This window comes from Pristis pectinata, chromosome 3, assembly GCF_009764475.1.
Source record: "Pristis pectinata isolate sPriPec2 chromosome 3, sPriPec2.1.pri, whole genome shotgun sequence".
Lineage (NCBI taxonomy): Eukaryota > Metazoa > Chordata > Chondrichthyes > Rhinopristiformes > Pristidae > Pristis > Pristis pectinata.
This window is the reverse complement of record NC_067407.1, coordinates 6,458,270-6,477,667: the sequence shown is the minus strand read 5'-3', so window position 1 is coordinate 6,477,667 and position 19,398 is coordinate 6,458,270. Positions and strand designations below refer to the sequence as shown.

General features: G+C 43.9%; 1 protein-coding gene across 4 annotated transcripts in view; it reads left to right on the top strand.

Annotated features, from left to right (window-relative positions):
- adgrl2a (adhesion G protein-coupled receptor L2a) overlaps positions 1–19,398 on the top strand; it is a 775,507-nt gene that overhangs the window by 145,750 nt on the left and 610,359 nt on the right. For all 4 annotated transcript variants that reach the window (XM_052010661.1, XM_052010657.1, XM_052010658.1 and 1 more), the window contains exon 2: positions 189–404. The gene's annotated coding sequence lies outside the window, so the exon portion shown is untranslated. The remainder of the gene's footprint in view (positions 1–188; positions 405–19,398) is intronic.

Sequence of the window (19,398 nt, the reverse complement as noted above, 5' to 3'; positions counted from 1 at the left end):
CTTGCCAGTTTAATCGTATGCATTCACCTAGCCTGCTACCTATTTTGTGGCAGATTGAATTCTTGACTCTGATTTCCCACACCAGGTGCTGTGTAACTTTGAAAAGACGGAAAATTGATTTTTGTTGTTGTTGAGGTGGTATATGAATGCGTATTGGCACTGATTGGCAAATCTCTCATCTTAATCAGAAGGCTCCCAGACTCTGAAAGGGGGACTCTGAGACACTGAGTTCATGAATTCGCTGCCAACTCTTGTCTGGTCTCCGTCGCTCTCGTCAGTCATGCAGGTCAGAGGAGGAGGGTGTTAGACGGGGAGCTCCGCTGCGTAGATTGGAGCAACAGTTGAGCCCAGACCGAAGAGCCTTTTGAAGATGGACACAGCGAGACTTTGTGTGGCTCCGTGTGGTACGTTTCAACATTACTGTCAATTCTACCTCCTGTTGAGATAATGCTTGCTGAAATGAATCTTAATGCATTGATACATGTCTGCTTAGTGGAGGCTGGCTTTCAATATTGATGAACAAACATGAGCACAAGAATATTAGGTCAGATCAACCATGATCTTTTGGAATGGTAGAGTAAGAGTTGGCCTTGTGGCCCTTAAAGCCTGCTCTACCATTCAGAAAGATCCTGGCTGATCTGATCTTGGCCTCAGCTCCACTCCCCTGCTTGTTCCCTCTAATCTGCGAGTCCAAAAATCTTCCTCGGCTTTGAGCGTGTTCAATGGCTGAGATTTCAGGGTTGTCCGAGGCAGAGAGTTCCACAGGAGGCACAAGAGACTGCAGATGCTGGAATCTGGAGCAACACACAATCTGCTGGAGGAACTCAGGGGGTCGAGCAGCATCTGTGGGGGGGAAAGGAACTGTTGATATCTTGGGTCGAAATCCTGCATCAGGTCCTGATGCAGGGTTTCGACCGGAAACATCGACAATTCCTTTCCTCCCACAGATGCTGCTCGACCCACTGAGTTCCTCCAGCAGAGAATTCCAAAGATCCACAACCCACTGAGAGAAGAATTTCTTCCTTATCTCCATCTTTAATGGACACCATGCTGAAACTAGACCCCTTAGTTCTAGATTCCCCCCAGTAAAGGAACTATCCTCTCTATGTCAATCCTGTCGATCCCCCTTAGAATCTTGTATGTTTCAATATTCAATATCTCTCAGCAAATAAACCAGCCCACAAATGCACTTTGCAAGAGTCAAGCAACATTCGTGACATGGACTGAGAATTGGTGTAACATTAGTACTGCCAAAATGCCAGGCAATGACTATCTATCACCAGTCAGAAAGAATCGAATCATCTACCCTTGATATTTTATGGCATTAGCATCTACCATGTCCCCTACCATCTACTTCAGGGGATCATTAATGACCAAGAATAAGTCATGACTATTTTATGTATTTAGGTGTTAAAATTACCAAGAAACATAAAGACTTATTTTAAGTTAATTTACTGCCTTTAATTGACCATGTTAAACAATTATTTACTAAATGGTCCCCATTGTCTTTATCATTGGTCAGCCGAATTAATGCGGTTAAGATGAATATTTTACCAAAATGTTTATATTTATTTCAAGCGATTCCAACTTTCGTCCCAAAATCTTTTTTTGACATTATTGATTCTAAAATTCTTTCATATATTTGGCAGAATAAAAACCTAAGGTTAAGTAAGAAATATTTACAAAAACTAAAAAAGGATGGTGGTATGGCCCTGCCTAACTTCAGATTATATTATTAGGCAATTAATATCAGATATTTAATTTTTTGGATACAAGATTTAGATGTAATTCAGTGTCCCAAATGGGTACACCTTGAGCATCAATCAGTACACAGATCTTCATTAGTTTCTATTTTAGGAGCTTCACTCCCTTTTGCACTTACCAAATTAGGTAAACATATGATTAACCCAATAGTTAAACATACAAAACGAATATGGTTCCAATTTCATAAATTTTTTGGATTGAATAAATTTAATTTGTCAAGTCCCATTCAATCTAGTTTTTTCTTTCAACCATCCAGACTTGACTCAGCTTTTTCTAAATGGAAAGGAAGGGAATAATATGTTTTCGTGATTTATTCATTGATAACTGTTTTTCATCTTTTGAACAATTGTCTAACAAATACAATTTGTCTAGATCACACTTTTTTCAATATTTGCAGATAAGAAATTTTTAAAAAGCTACTATACCCTCTTTTCCGACACCATATAAAACTGAAATTACGGAAAAAAATTTAGGTCTTAATCCTTATCAGAAGGGCATGATAGCAATAATCTATGATTTAATTATGAAAATAAATCCAGAATCACTGGACAAAATTAAGAATGAATGAGAAGGTGAACTCCAGACATCTTTACCTACAGAGACATGGAAGAAAATTCTTCATTTAGTCAATAGATCATCAATGTGTGCCAGACACTCTTTGATACAGTTTAAGGTAGTTCACAGGACCCATATGTCAAAAGATAAGCTAGCCTGTTTTTATCACCATATAAATCCTATATGTGACAGATGTAAATCAAATGTGGCTTCTCTGACAATCATATGTTTTGGTCCTGTCCTCTTCTGGAAAAATATTGGAAAGACATTTTTAACATTATCTCAACTGTACTGAATATTGATTTACAACCTCACCCTATCACTGCAATTTTTGGATTACCAGGGATAGAGTCTGGCCATTTATTATCTGCTTACCGTATGATGGCCTTTGTCACATTAATGGCCAAACGATCCATTTTGCTTAAATGGAAGGATCCAATACCCCCTACTACTTTTCAATGGTTCTCTCAAACTATATCATGTTTAAACTTGGAAAGAAATTAGGAGTGGCACTGTTGATCCTTCGCTTAAATTTGAAGATATTTGGAGTCCATTTATTCAATACTTTCATATGATATCGATCCCTTTTCAATAACTTTTCAATTTAGAGGAACGGAGTTCATGACATAATATTGCTCTGTTTCTATTAAGAAATTTCAGTCCAGTTTTTTTTTTCTTTTTTTTTGAATTTTTCTTTTTAGTTTGGTTTGTTATATTATTTACAATTTTTCATTGATTTGGGGATTTTTTTTCTTTTCTTTTACATACACAATAAATCTTTTTCTATCCTTTTATATTATATTCACCTACTAAGAGATCGTGAGATCTAAAGATTTTTAAAAAATATTTCATTATTCTTTATGATTATTCATGCCATGATTGTTCTCCTGATCTCATTGTATTACATGTACAATCATCAATGTTATATATTAATCTGTATTAATTTGGAAGCTAATGAAAAGATTGAAAAACAGAATAAGTCATGGTAGGTTTACTAGTTATTGTAAATTGCCCCTGATGTAGGGTGGCAGGAGATTCAGGGGGGAGTTGATGGGCAGGTGAGAGAGAATAGTGAGTCTAAGTAGGACTGATAGGAACATTCAGAGAGCAGGCACACACTCAATGAGCCAAACAACCTCCTTTTGTGAATACTTACTTCACATATGAGAAATGGCTGTCTCTTCAGAGACAGTCCCTCACAATTGAGGATGACTCACTTTCACTCCATCTCTGTGGGTTCCGAGGCCAACGTGGGACCAGTAGGCTCTTCCACAGGTGGGACGGGAGATGCCTGACGGGGTGGGTAGTTTGTGCAGTGATGCGTTGCACACACTGAATCACAGAGCGTCTCAGTGTCATCCAGTGAGTGTGCTCCATCTTCACTCTGAGCCAATGTGGGTCAAAGATTCCCAGGAGTCAGCATTTTATTTTAAACAAGAATTTTAGAATATCCTTGAATCCTTTCTCCTGTTTGTCTGGTAAAGTCTTCCTCTGGTAGAGCTTAATAAGTGTGTATTGTGCCTACAGCTGGGTAGGGAGTAAGTCACCTTCTGACACTCCCCCAGAGCCTTTCCACCGGTTGTTGAGGCGAGTACAATTGCAACATTTAAGAGGCATTTGGATAGGCACATGGAGAGGGGCTTGGAGGGCAGACTCAGAATGGCCCAGCAGACTCGATGGGCCGAACGGCCTAATTCTGTTCATGTATCTTGTGGTCTTATGGTCCTTCCTAAATCCTGGAACTCCATCCCTAATGGGATTGTGAGAATGCCTTTACCAGAAGGACTGCAGTGGTTCAGGAAGACAGCTCACCACAATCTTCTCAAGGGTAATTAGCAAGGTTGGTCCCAATGGCAATGCCAGGATCATGAAAAATGAATGCATTAAAAAAAATGGGCCAAACATGGACAACTGGGACTAGCAGGGAGGATGCTGTGGTCGGCGTGGACTAGTTGGGCCGAAGGGCCTGTTCCCGTGCTATATTACTCCATGACCATCTACAAGACATAAGTGAGGAGTATGAGAGAATACTCTTCCCTTGTCTGGGCAGGTAGAATTCCAACAACTCTCAAGAAGCTTACAGAATCCAGACAAAGCAGCTCACTTGACCAACACGCTTACCATTCGTTCCCTATTCCGCTGGTGCACTCCGGCTACAGCGTACCATTTACAAAATACATTGAGCTTACTTGCTTAGGCTTTTCTGACATCACCTCCCAAGCCCATGACCTCCACTACCAATCAAGACAATGGCAGGAGGTGCAAGCAAACAGCATCCACTACAGGTTCCTCTTCAATTTATACATCATTCTGACTTGGAAATATATTATCAGTCATCTACATAGTATATTCTATATAATATTTTATATAGATACTGTGTATGAGGAAGAATGTGCTGGCCCTGGAGAGGGTCCAGAGGAGGTTCACTAGAATGATCCGGGGAATGAAAGGCTTAACGTATGAGGAGCGTTTGATGTCTCTGGGTCTGCACTCAATGGAGTTCAGAAGGATGTGGGGAGATCTCATTGAAACCTAGCGGATACTGAAAGGCCCGGATAGAGCGGACGTGGAGAGGATGTTTCCATCAGTGGGAGAGTCCAGGATCTGAGGGCACAGCCTCAGAATAAAGGGACATCCCTCAAAAACTGAGATGAGGAGGAATTTCTTCAGCCAGAGGTATGGTGAATCTGTGGAATTCGTTGCCACAGACGGCTGTGGAGGCCAAGTCATTGGGTGTTTTTAAAGCAGAGATTGATAGGTTCTTGACTGGTAAGGAGGTGAAGGGTTATGGGCAGAATGCGGGAAAATGGGGTCAAATAAAAAAAATCAGCCATGGTTGAATGATGGAGCAGACTCAAAGGGCCGAATGGCCTAATTCTGTTACTATATCTTATGGTCCTTCCTAAATCCTGGAACTCCATCCCAAATGGGATTGTGAGAATGCCTTTACCAGAAGGACTGCAATGGTTCAGGAAGACAGCTCACCACCATCTTCTCAAGGGCAATTAGCAAGGTTGGTCCCAATGGCAATACCAGGATCATGAAAAATGAATACATTAAAAAAAATGTGAATAAGATCACCCCTCATGCTTTTGAACTCCAGTGAGTATTGACCCAACCCGTCAACTGTTCCTCATAAAACAACTCATTCATCTCAGGATACAATGATATGATAAAGTTCTTTCTTTTTCAATTGCTCACACAAGTTGCCACCGTTACTGAGAGAAAGCAAACAGAGAGAGAAACTGAGTTTGGGTTTCACATTGGTGACAAGTGCCCATTGATCTAACATATTAGCTCTGTTCCTCCTGGTGTGAACTTGTCCTAGTCTTGGCAGTGAGGTGGTAGAAAGGATGTCTCTGGTGCTCAAGTTCAGTAGCAGTATTCACATCCTCAGCAGGTCTGGCACAACTTCCTGAAGTGCTTTACTGGCTGAGTATCTCCAGAATTTCCTGAGACACAAGAGATTCTGCAGATACTGGAATCTGGGGCAACACATTTTTAAGGGAGCTAGAAGCCATGTGGCTTTTAACAGAGCTGGAAGCCATGTGTGTTGCTCCAGAATTTCCTGACTTTGTTTCTGATGTCCAGCGTTTGAGGCATGTTAACAGTCTACTTGTGATAATCCATAGAATGCTTATTGGAGCATGGACTGTGTGCTACATGGTTATGCTTGTTTCAGACAAATGTTTGTAAGTCACTAGTGAATGTTGTATGAGATGTTGAGACATGTTAATATTGTATGGAGAAGGCCCAGAGTACATTAGCAGAGAATTCCTTACCCAATTGGGAAGTATGATGATGGGTGTAGAATAATACCAAATACATTCAGCGATGAACAGAGCACAGTCACGTAACCCCACAAACAGCATGGCTTCTGTATTCTTGTTAAGTGAGTTGAGTCAAGTGATTTGAAATTAACTGTCAGAAGTTTATGAAGACTTCGTGACAAATGATGAAGTCCCCAAGTATCGTATAACGTCAGAGAGATTTGTAGTTTTGATTTTAATTAAATTTTAACATAATTTAAATCCTTTGATTTCCATTTTTTAATATTCTGATAATCCATTATTTGTATTTAATTGACTGAACCTTTGAAATCGCCTTCAGCGAGCGAGATTTCAGTGGGGCCAATTATGTGAAGATATCAGTGGCATCTAATTAGATTTGAAGTGGGTTTCATTTTGGCCCTCTAACCTTGTTTACTCATTAAATTAACCTATTTGCACTTGTTGTGTTTTCCACCTTGCTTTCTTTGGTCTCTCCTTCATTCTCTCTCCCTGTCCCAAATTGTTTCGTTCCCTTCTTTCTAAATGTTTTAAAGGTGTTACTTCTTCTGAGAGGTAACACGATGTCCTCCTTTGCCCTGTCAAGGTTACCATTTCATGCATTAAAAAAAACACTTAGCATTTTTATCCTCCTTTACAGCACGCACTAAACAGAGACAGAGACAGTGCAGAAACAGGCCCTTCGGCCCATCAACAATGCCAACTATCAAACACCCATTTATACTCATCCTCCACTAATCTCTCTTTTTTTATTCTCCCCATATTCCCATTAACTCCCCCCAGACTTTACCTCTCACCTACACACCAGAGGCAATTTACAGTGGCCAATTAACCCACCAATCTGCAAGTGTGGGAGGGAACTGGAGCACCCTGAAGAAACCCATGCATTCACAGGAAGAACATGCAAACTCCACAGAGATGGCACCTGAGATCAGGATTGAACCTATGTCTCTGGCACTGCGAGGCAGTGGCACTACTACCTGTGCCACTGTTGCCGTCCCAACTTCCTGAAGTGCTTTACTGGCTGAGGTCGTGAATAGTGCTATTGAACTGGAGCACCATTGAGAGATGTGTCTTTGACCACCTAGCCACGAAGAGTAGGACACTTTCACACCATCCCTGGAACAGTAGAGCAGCAGTTAGCACAACGCTATAACAGCGCCAGCGACCTGGGTTCAATTCCTGCCGCTGTCTGTAAGGAGCTTGTACGTTCACCCTGTGTCTGCGTGGGTTTCTTCCAGGTGCTCCGGTTTCCTCCCACATTCCAAAGGCGTACGGGTTAGGAAGGTGTGGGCGTGCTATGTTGGCGCCGGAAGCGTGGCGACACTTGCGGGCTGCCCCCAGAACACTCCACGCAAAAGATGCATTTCACTGTGTTTCAATGCACACATGACTAATAAAGATATCTTATGTTCTGCCATTCAACACAAGTATTGTTGAATTTTCCCTTCAATTCCACTTCCCTGCCCAACCCCTGTATCCTGTGATTCCCTGGAGCACAACTGCCACTTGGTTTTCCATATGTTGGATAATTGAACATCAACGCCCTCCTAGAACATAAAACATAGAACAGTACAGCACAGGAACAGGCCTTTCCTCCCACCATGTCAGTGCCGACCATGATGCCAAATTAAACTAATCCCATCTGCCTGCACGTGATACATATCCCTCCATTCCCTGCCTGTTCATATGTCTGTCTAAATGCCTGTGGATTTGTGGCCAAAGCTCCTCACTGCTGAGATCTAGAACTTCAGCAGAGATGGTCCAATCCTGAGGCTTAGCGGGCTTTTAGTGGGATGTGACCATTTCAACTTTGTGTTGGTCAAGAGCTGTGGCAAGCTTGGCCTGGAGAGGTTGCTGACAGATGGAGTCAAGGACACTAAGGTCACAGTTTAAGTGGCATCTTTCATCATCTCAGCACCTTCCAAGGTGATTTGCAACCAAAGAAGTCACTACTGTCGTGATTTCTCTCTCTCGAGAGAGACAGTCACAGTTTTGCAAATGCAAGTTCTGTCTCCCTGTGTCTCCAAACCATGCTATATCTAAACTTTGGGAATGTTTGACGGAATGGTGTAGAAGGGGCTTTAATCTGTAGCTAACCCTGGGAGTGTTCAATGGGATGGTGTAGAAGGAGCTTTACTCTGTATCTAACACTGGGAGTGTTCAATGGGATGGTTAGAAGCAGCTTTACTCTGTATCTAACCCTGGGAGTGTTTGATGAGACGATCTAACCCTTTTTCATATTTTTTCCCCTTTTTCTTTTTTACTCTATTTCTAACTCGAGATCATTCCATACATAAGTACATCAAGGTAAAAAGGAAAATAGAATGCAGAATATTGTTACAGTTACAGAGAAAGTGCAGTGCAGGTAGACAAATAAAGTGCAAGGGCCACAATGAGGTAGATTGGGCGATCTTTTAGCGTATGAGATGTTCGTTCAAGAGTCTGAAAACAGCGGGATTAAGATGTTCTTGAGTCTGATGGTATGTGCTCTCAGACGTTCGTATCTTCTGCCCAACGGGAGTGCGAAGAAGAGAGAGTGACCAGGGTGTGAGGGGTCCTTGATGATGTTGGCTGCTTTCCCGAAGCAGTGGCAAGAGTCACTGGAGGGGAGACTGGTTTGCGTGATGGACTGAGCTGCGTTCACAACTCTTCTTGTGGTCTTGGGCAGAACAGTTGCCGTACCAAGCCGTGATGCATCCGGATGGCATGTTTTATATTGTGTATCAATAAAAATTGGTGAGAGTCATCGAGAACATGCCAAATTTCCTTAGGAGGGATGGGAGAACTGTCTTGGATTCCTGCTCCACAATGCGAACAATGATTACAGAAAACATCCTTTGTGGAATGGAAAAGGTATCGCTCGAAAGGTCTGCCAGCTGTGGTTGAGTTAACTCCTGCTGAGCTCCCTGGAGGACCACTGAATCGACTGGCCACTTGGGCATGTTATCTCGTGCAATTATCAAATAAAGAAGTGTGTTCAGCCATCTGTGCAAAAGGTGGACAAGGACGGTGAATGGGAGCTGTTTCCTGAAGGTTATATGTTTGTTGTGCAGTGTATCATGCGTGTGATTAATACAGCGAACATGCCCAGGGGGCTCTGATCATGGGGAAACTCGATCCATTTGGGATTCAGTTGACCCAAATTAGTTTTGTCCCTGTTGTGATCTGTCCTGCCTAAAACAGTGAAAAGCAGGTGTTAGACAGGGAAGTTCATTTAGATCAATAAGTGATAGATAGACAAACATCGACAGCAAACACGTACACAACTGGGGAGCATCTGTGCCTAAAGCAATGGCAGAGTTTGTACCAAAGAGAAAGATCCTTTTTCTCTCAGATTTAATAAGTTTTACGCTTTCTTCTTTGTAAAAATCAGTGTATTTTTCAGGAGGTTAAGATCAGATAACGGCACATCCGTTGCTTTGTCAAAGACATTATAGAGGTGTATAAAATTATGAGGGGCATAGATAGGGTGAATGCACACAGTCTTTTTCCCAGGGTTGGGGGCATAAGTTTAAGGTGAGGGGGAAGAGATTTAAAAGGGACCTGAGGGGCAAATTCTTCACGCAGAGGGTGGTGCATACATGGAACGAGCTGCCAGAGGAAGTGGTTGAGGCAGGTACAATAACAACTTTTAAAAGACAGTTGGACAGGTACATGGATAGGAAAGATTTAGCGGGATATGGGCCAAATGCGGCAAATGGGACTAGCTTAGATAGGAATCTTAGTCGGTCTGGACCAGTCTGTGCTGTAGTAGTATATGACTTTATGTATATTCTTCTTTCAAAAAGCAGACTCAAACTGTACATGGTACTCCAGAGGTGATCTCACCAACATGCTGTGCTGTTGCAATGAGACAGCCATGTTGTTATACTCCATACCCCTTTTCAATAACTTATTCTAAAACAATGAGACTTTTGTCCATCAGCATTCAGACCCCTGCTCATTTTCCAGCTCAGAGTCATACCAGCACAGAAACAGACCCTTCGGCCCAACTGGTCCATGTTGACCAAGGTTCTCATCTAAGATAGTCCCATTTGCCTGTGTTTGGCCCATATCCCTCTAAATGGTTCCTATCCATGTACCTGTTCAAGTGCCTTTTAAATGTTGTTAGTGTACCTGACTCAACCACGTCCTCTGGCAGTTCGTTCTATATACTGACAACCTTCTGGGTGAAAAAGTTGCCCCTCAGGTTCCTATTAAATCTCTCCCCTCTCACCTTAAACCTATGTCCTCCAGTTCTTGATTCCCCAGTCCTAGGAAAAAGACTGTGTGCATTCATCCTATCTATGCCCCTCATGCTTTTATGCACCTCTATAAGATCACCTCTCAGTCTCCTACGCTCCAAGGAAAATAGTCCTAACGTGTCCAACCCTTTCCAATAACTCAGTCCCTTGAGTCCTGGCAACATCCTTGTAAATCTTTTCTGCACGCTTTCCAGTATAATAACATCTTTCCTCTAACAGGGTGACCAGAACTGAACACAATACTCCAAGTGCGGCCTCACCAGTGTTTTGTACAACTGCGCATTACCTCCCAATTCCTATACTCGTCTTTTTCACCCTATCTCTGCCCCTCATAATTTTGTACACCTCTCGTCATAGTCATAAAGTCATATAGCACAGAAACAGGCCTTTCAGCCCATCGTACTCATGCTGCCTGTTGTATCAATCTACACTAAACCCATTCGCCTGCATTGGGTCTGCAGCCTCCCTTGGCAGTTGAAATACATTGTCTAGGGAGAGGAATCCTCGCAAATAAACAGTCTATTTTCCACCTTTCACTCACATTTAAACAAAATAAAGGCAAAGTGAGTTTATGCCTTGTCAACTTCTTGCGATAATTCCTCTGCTCTGTGGAGTCTGACCAAATCAGCAGAGAGCTGCGTCGGCTGAGAGTAATTGCCTTGCCAACAGTGTTGAACTGTATTTATGAGAGCCACGTTAGCGCTTGTGACATTACTAAATTCTGCAGATTATATGTGATTTGTTTTACAAACAAGTAACTATTTCTGCCAAGTAGTTCTAGCCGATTAGAACACACGCATTTTGCCCAGAGGCTGTTTCAAAATACTAATAATAAGCTCATTAACCTGCTAATCGGAGTGAAGCCGGTCGTAGCAAATTGATTATTTTCCGACTTGCCGACTATATGGATTTATCTCAAAGACTGTGGGCTTTCCGGAAAGCTCCTTACACTTAGAGGCCAGGGGAAAGCTCAAGGTAAAAAGCCTCTGTAAACGTTTCTCAAGAGCTTGCTTGGTTGAAGCAGTGTACAACTGATCTTTTGGGCAACACTTTCTACGTTCTTCCTTCACCTGACCGCTTGTAAATCACCGAAGAGATATTGTCCCCACCCCAACCCCATATATACAAGAAAGTTGTCACAAATATGTAATGTAATAGTGGGTTTTGGTCAGAGCGTAACACTATTACAGCGCCAGCGACCCGGGTTCAATTGCGCCCACTGTCTGTCAGGAGTTTGTACGTTCTCCCTGTGTCTGCGTGGGTTTCCTCCGGGTGCTCCGGTTTCGTCCCACATGCCAAAGGTGTACAGGTCAGGAAGTTGTGGGCATGCTATGTTGGTGCTGGAAATGTGGCAACACTTGTGGGCTGCCCCCAGGACACTACGCAAAAAGTTGCATTTCACTGTGTGTTTCAATGTACATGTGACTAATAAAGAAATCTTATCTTACTGTAAATGAGCAGATTAATTGAGAGCTTTTGAATGGGCAAGTACTATGGTGCTGGTAGTAAATTGTTAAATTGGTTTATTATTGTCACATGTACCAAGGTACAGTGAAAAACTTTGTTTTGCACGCCATCCATACAGATCATTTCATCTCATCAGTACATTGAGGTACAATGACAGAATGCAGAATGTAGTGTTACAGTTACAGAGAAAGTGCAGTGCAGGTAGACAATAAGGTGCAAGGTCATAACAAGGTAGATTGTGAGGTTAAGAGTCCATTTTATCGTACTAGGGGACCATTCAATCATCTTATGACAGCGGGATAGAAGCTGTCCTTGAGCCTGGGGGTACGTGCTTTCAGGCTTTTGTACCTTCTGCCTGATGGGAGAGGGGAGAAGAGAGAATGTCCGGGGTAGGTGGGGTCTTTGATTATGTTGGCTGCTTTACCGAGGCAGCGAGAAGTTGGAACCAATGCGATTGTACTTTCAGCAGCTGACATAAACTAGCTGACGTGACTGGATTCTTTCTGTAGTGAAGTGATTATATAACATGAGAATTAATAGCAATAGATACCACCTGGCCCTTGGAACCTGCTCTGCCATTACGCAAGAGCGGCACAGTGGCACAGCTGTTAGAGCCACTGCCTCACAGCATCAGAGACCCAGGTTCAATCCCGACCTCGGGTGTTGTCTACGTGTGGACTTTGCACGTTCTCCCCTGTGACTGCGTGGGTTTTCCCTGGGTCTCTGGTTTCCCTCCTACCTCCTGAAAACACGTTCGGCTAACTAGCCACCGTATGTAGGTGAGTAGTGGGATCCGGGGGAAGGTGGGGAGAATAAAAAGTTGGATTAATGTAGCATTAGTGTAAATGAGTTGCTGATGGACAGCACAGACTCAGTGGGCCAAAGGGCCTGTTTCCGTGCTGTATGATTCTAAGATCATAGCTAATCTTCTATCACTGCTCAATGAGTGCTCTGTGAGTTGTATTTACTTAAACAGTCAGTAAGATTCAACTTTCCAAAGATGGAGGGTTGACATTTATTCAGGAACATTCATGTAGTTCCTTTCTCATCCATGCGATCTCCCAGACATTTACCATTTTTGATATATTAGTCTCTTTTGAAGTGCCTTTCTTTGTCTGTCTCCATCTGCCGCCGTCTCCCAACTCCACCCTTCTTCCCCTCCCCTACCTGGCACCACCTGCCTGTCATCTTACACCCCTCCTCAGTCCACCAATCACCTGTCTCACCCTTCCCCTTCTCCTCTTTACACTGGCTATCTCCCCTCTCCACTCTCAGGCTGGATGCAGGGTTTTGACCCGAAACGTCCACAATTGGAGTGTAGGAGTTGGGATGTTACGGTGAGGTTGTATAAGTCACTGGTGAGGCCAAATTTGGAGTATTGTGTGCAGTTCTGGTCACCTAACTATAGGAAGGATATCAGTAAGATTGAAAGAGTGCAGAGAAGATTTACTAGAATGTTGCCGGGTCTTCAGGAGTTGAGTTACAGGGAAAGATTGAACAGGTTAGGACTTTATTCCATGGAGCGCAGAAGAATGAGAGGAGATTTGATAGAGGTTTACAAAATTATGAGGGGTATAGACAGAGTAAATGCAAGTAGGCTCTTTCCACCTGGATTAGGAGAGATAAGTACGAGAGGACATGGCTTTAGGGTGAAAGGAGAAAGATTTAGGGGGAACATTAGGGGGAACTTCTTCACTCAGACAGTAGTGGGAGTGTGGAACGAGCTGCCATCTGACGTGGTAAATGCGGGCTCACTGGGTGTAGGTCAATGGGACCAGCAGAACAAAGTTTCGGCACAGACTAGAAGGGCCGAATGGCCTGTTTTCTGTGCTGTAGTGTTCTGTGGTTCTACGAAAACTTCCAAGAATTGGGAGTTAAGGCCAGAGCAGACCAGCCATGATAATATTGAATGGCAGGGCAGGCTTGAGGAGCCGAGTGGCCTACTCCTACTGCTGTTTTCTTGTGTAGTGGGAGATGGAAGAATTGCTGGGTGCAGTTTAATAGATCAGAAAGCTCCAACCGAAGTCTAATACTAGAGGGCATGCATTTAAGGCAAGAGGGGGGTTATTTCAAAGGAGATGTGCAGGGCAAGTTTTTCAGAGAGCGGTGGGTGCCTGGAATACGCTGGCTGGGGTGGTGGTAGAGGCAGATACGATAGTGGTATTTAAGCAGCTCTTCGACAGGCACATGAATATGCAGAGAATGGAGGGATCTGGACCACGTGCAGGCAGAAGGGATTAGTGTAATTAGGCATCATTAACTTAATTAGTTCGGCACAACATCACGGGCTGAAGGGTCTGTTCCTGTCCTGTTCTCTGTTCTCTGTTAATTCCCAGTCTATGCTGAGTTTGCCAATCATAACTAGGTCATCAATCATACTGCAGTTGCCTGCACTCCCCTGGGAATAATGTCCAGGTTAACTGGGTTCAGTATGACAAGCCACTGAATTGTAGATTCATTGTGAGTGTTGGGTTTCCTACATATTCTGCTGCCCTGATCTGTTATAATCTTCAATCAGATCTCTTGTCCAAACCTTTACAGTCCACTCTTGCTTTTCTCACTTCTAGGTTTCAAGCGCTATTCATTTTGAACTGGTTTGTCTGGTTGCTAAGAATTTCATTGAAGCACAAGAATGTTCAGATTGTGTGAAGGAATGTGCAAACACAAGGCTTCACTGAAAGAGTCGTCCACTACTGCGACACTACCTCTGTAGACCCATTAGACCATATTAAGGTCGGTCACTTCACTTTTGCAAAAGATACTCAAGTGATTGCCTCAATAGGTATTGAGTCTGTTCCCGTAATTTTTTCCCCAGGCATTGTTTCAAACAAAATGAAATGAATGATTTCCTTCAAGCCGATAGCAGTAAACTGTGTTACGTTTCTGGAGTTATTTAACAGGTGGTTTTACATTGGAGTATTGTATCCCGTTCTGTTTGCTTCATGTGAAGGAATGGAAAGGATGTAGGAGGTGCTACCCTACATATGGGATGAATAGATTTAGAATCTTAGAATTAGAATCGGGTTTATTATCACTGGCTTATATGACGTGAAATTTGTTGTCTTACGGCAGCAGTACAGTGCAAGGACAAGAATTACTATAAATTACAAAAATAAATAAGTAGTGCAAAAATAAAGGAATAACGATGGTTTCATGGACCCATGAACACTCCCTCATGGGGTTATAACATGGGTCATGTGTGTTGAGAGGAGGAGGCTTCAGTAAATGATGTGTACGTTGTTCACATTTACTGTCCGTCTCTCAATGCCCTTGAGAAGGCGGTGGTAAGCTTCATGAACCATCCACCTCGTCACACCCCTTGTATTTTATTAATGTCATTTTGTTTGTTTTAGTTTATTTTGTCATCTGAGTTATGCATAATTTATGTTAACTTAAGTCTATGTTAACTTGTGTTTGTCGTGTTTGAAATGTACTGTACTGCTGCTGCAAAAAGCTAACTTTCATGCCATTTATACCCTGGGTATATATGCCTATGACAACCTAAGTCTACCTGCACTGTGTTTTCTCTGTAATGACATTTTGTTTTCTTTTCCTATCTCGATGTAATTATTTGTGGCATGATCTGTCTGGATAGCTTGCAAACCAAAAGCTTTTCATTGTATCTCGGTTCATGTGACAATAATAAACCGATAGAGTCAGTACTGAAGCTGCAGATACTGGAGCAATGAGAAATCTACTGGAGGAGCTCAGTGGGTCGAGCAGCATCTGTGGGGGGGGGGGGGGAAGTAAGGAATTGTGGACGTTTCAGGTCTCAACGCAGGGTTTTGACCCAAAACATCGACAATTCGATTCCCTCCCACAGAAGAGATAAGATTTCTTTATTAGTCCCATGTACATTGAAACACACAGTGAAATGCATCTTTTTTGTGTAGAGTGTTCTGGGGATAGCCCGCAAGTGTCGCCGCGCTTCCGGCGCCGACATAGCATGCCCACAACTTCCTAACCCGTACGTCTTTGGAATGTGGGAGGAAACCGGAGCACCCGGAGGAAACCCACGCAGACACGGGGAGAACGTACAAACTCCTTACAGGCAGTGGCGGGAATTGAACCCGGGTCACTGGCGCTGTAATAGCGTTATGCTAACCACTACACTACCGTGCCTGCCCACACGCTACTGTCTGCTTGCTTGACCCTCTGAGTTTTGCCAGTAGATTGTTTGATGAACCAATGCAGTCCTTCTGATGAAGACACTCTAACAAGGGACAATAACTACAGAATAAGGGGCCGGTCACTTAAAAGTGAGGTGCACAGAAATGTCTTCTCTCAGAGTGTAGTGAATCTATTGAATTCCCTGCCCCTGAGGATGATGGCGACCAGATCATTGGATATATTGGCTTTAAAAGGCATTGGTCAGAGCACATTTGGAATATTGTGAGCAATTTTGGGCCCCGTATCTAAGGAAAGATGTGCTGGCCCTGGAGGGGGTCCAGAGGAGGTTCACAAGAATGATCCCAGGAATGAAAGGGTTAATACCTGAGGAGCATTTGATGTCTCTGGGCCTGTACTCGATGGAGTTCAGAAGGATGGGTTGGAGAATAGCATTGAAACCTACCGGATACTGAAAGGCCTGGATAGAGTGGACGCCGAGAGGATGTTTCCATTAGCTGGAGACTCTTCATAGTAGGAATCCGTGGGCACAGCCTCAGAATAAAGGGACATCCCTTTAAAACTGAGATGAGAAGGAATTTCTTCAGCCAGAGGGCAGTGAATCTGTGAAATTATTTGCCGCAGAGAGCTGTGGAGGCCAAGTCATTGGGTGTAGCGTAGCATGTCTAAGTTTGCTGATGACACTAATTTGAGTGGAAAAGCAAATTGTATGAGGATGTGGAGAGTCCGCAGAGAGATATGGATAGGTTAAGTGAGTGGGCAAGGGTCTGGCAGATGGAATATAATGTTGGTAAATGTGAGGTCGTCCACATTGGAAGGAAAAATAGAAGATCAGATTATTATTCAAATGGTGAAAGGTTGCAGCATGCTGTGTGCACAGGGACTTGGGAGTGCTTGTGCATGAATCGCAAAAGGTTGGTTTGCAGGCGCAACAGGTTATCAAGAAGGTAAATGGAATGTTGGCCTTCATTGTTCGAGGGATTGAATTTAAGAGCAGTGAGGTTATGCTGCAACTGTACGGGGTACTGATGAGGCCGTACCTGGAGTACTGCGTGCAGTTCTGGTCTCCTTACTTGAGGAAAGATATACTGGCTTTGGAGGCGGTGCAGAGGAGGTTCACCAGGTTGATTCCGGAGATGAGGGGGTTAGCCTATGAGGAGAGATTGAGTCACCTGGGACTATACTCGCTGGATTTCAGAAGAATGAGAGGGGATCTTATAGAAACACATGAAGTTATGAAAGGGGTAGAGGCAGAAAGGTTGTTTCCACTGGTAGGCAAGACTAGAATGAGGGGACATAGCCTCAAGATTCAGGGGGATAGATTTAGGACAGAGATGAGGAGAAACCGCTTTTCCCTGAAAGTACTGAATCTATGGAATTTTCTGCCCAGGGAAGCAATATATTTAAGACACAGTAAGATAGATATTTGCATAGTAGGGGAATTAAGGTTCTGGGGAAAAGGCAGGTCGGTGAAGCTGAGTCCACGGCCAGATCAGCAACGATCTTATTGAATGGTGGAGCAGGTTCGATGGGCCGGATGGCCTCCTCCTGCTCCTATGTCTTATGTATTTAAGGCGGAGATTGATAGGTTCTTTATTGGTAAGGGGGTTAAAGGTTATGGGAGAAGGCAGGAGAATGGGGTTGAAAAAAAATCTGTCATGATTGAAGGGCGGAACAGACTCGATGGGCTGAATGGACTAATTCTGTTCCTTTATCTCATTATCTTATAGTTAAGATACTTGAAAACTCAAGGAATTGAGGGTTATGGGGAATAGGCACAGAAGGGGAGATGAGGCCAACACGGAACAGCCATGATCACATTGAATGGCAGGGCAGGCTTGAGGGGCCGAGTGGCCTACTTTTCGTCTTTTCATGTGCTTCTGAGCGCTGCTGGGGAGAGAGTTCCAGAAATGAGAGCAAATGCCGATAAGGAACACTGAGTGATATATTTCAAAGTCAGGAGGTCACATGACTTGGAGGGGAACCTGCAGGTGGTAGTACCCATGCACCGAGTGCCCTTGTCCTTCCTGGTGGTGGAGATCGTGGATTTGGAAGGTGTTGCTGATGAGGCCTCAGTGAGTTGCATCAGTGCGTTTTCGAGGTGGTTTACACTGCAGCCATGGGTAGCTGATGATAGAGCGAGTGTTTACTTAAAAGTGATGAATGGGAAACCAATGTTAGCAATTCCGTTAAGCTTCCTGAGTACTGATGAAGATATACCACGCGATACTTAGGTTCTGACTGTGGTGGCCACAGTCTTTACTGCAACAAACAAACTGCTGGAGGAACTCAGCGGGTCAGGCAGCATCTGTGGAGGGAAATGGACAGTCGACGTTTAGGGTGGAGACCCTTCATCTGGACTGTCCATTTCCTTCCACGGATGCTGCCTGAACCATTGAGTTCCTCCAGCAACTTGTTTGCTGCTCCAGATTCCAGTATCTGCGGTCTCTTGTGTCTTCACAGATTTTATGCGGATGTTTTGGCTCAGTTTCTGGTCAGTGTCTGACATTCGACGACCCTGAAGTCCGTCATAACGATGAATTATCAAGTGAACAGAGGGAACGATTGGAGAGACAAGAGATTGTGGATGCTGGAATCTGGAGCAAAGAGTAAACTCCTGGAAGAACTTTGCTGGTCAGGCAGCATCTGTGGAGCCAGAGGGTTGGTCGACATTTCAGGGTCCCAACACAGTCCTGATGCAGGGTCTCGACCTGAAATGTCGATCATCCCTCTGCCTGCACAGACGCTGTCTGACCTGCTGAGTTCCTGCAGCAGATTGTTTGCTGCTTTGGATTCCCGTCTCTTGTGTCTCTACTTTGCCCAAGGGTCACCCTGGATAAAGCGTGAGGCAGCACCTAAAACACCCCAGTTGTCACAGTGGCTCTTGGACTGTCTTTGCCTTCCCCAGTCTCTGATTGGGGGTGATGAGACAAATCACCGAACCCCACCTTCTGCCTTGGTTGGTCAGTAAACTTGGTATGGCTCCCGATTAGACCTCCTAGTGGTACACCCTGCTGCAGATATCTGCTCGGAACAGAGGAAGACATTGTGGTGAAAATGAGGTGTTGGGGGCCAGGAATTGAAAGTTGTTCAAGTGGTGGAGAGCATGCAAGGTGTCACGGATGTAGGTGGGAAGGGACTAGACCGGGGGGTGGCAGGGACAAGATGGAGTCGAGATATGAGGAGATGAGTACAGTAGGGCAGGAGCAGGCAGAAACAATGGGCCTAACCAGGGCAATCTTGTTTGTGAATCTTGGGTAGGAGATAGAAATGGGCAGACACAGGGTTGGGGATCTATCAGGTTGGAGTCCAGGTGGAGGGTCTCAACCCAAAATGTTGACCGTCCATTTCCCTCCATAGATGCTGCTTGACTCGCTGAGTTCCTCCAGCATCTTGTGTGTTGCTACGTATGTCTGCTAGACTGCCCATTTTTATGTCCTACCCAAGAT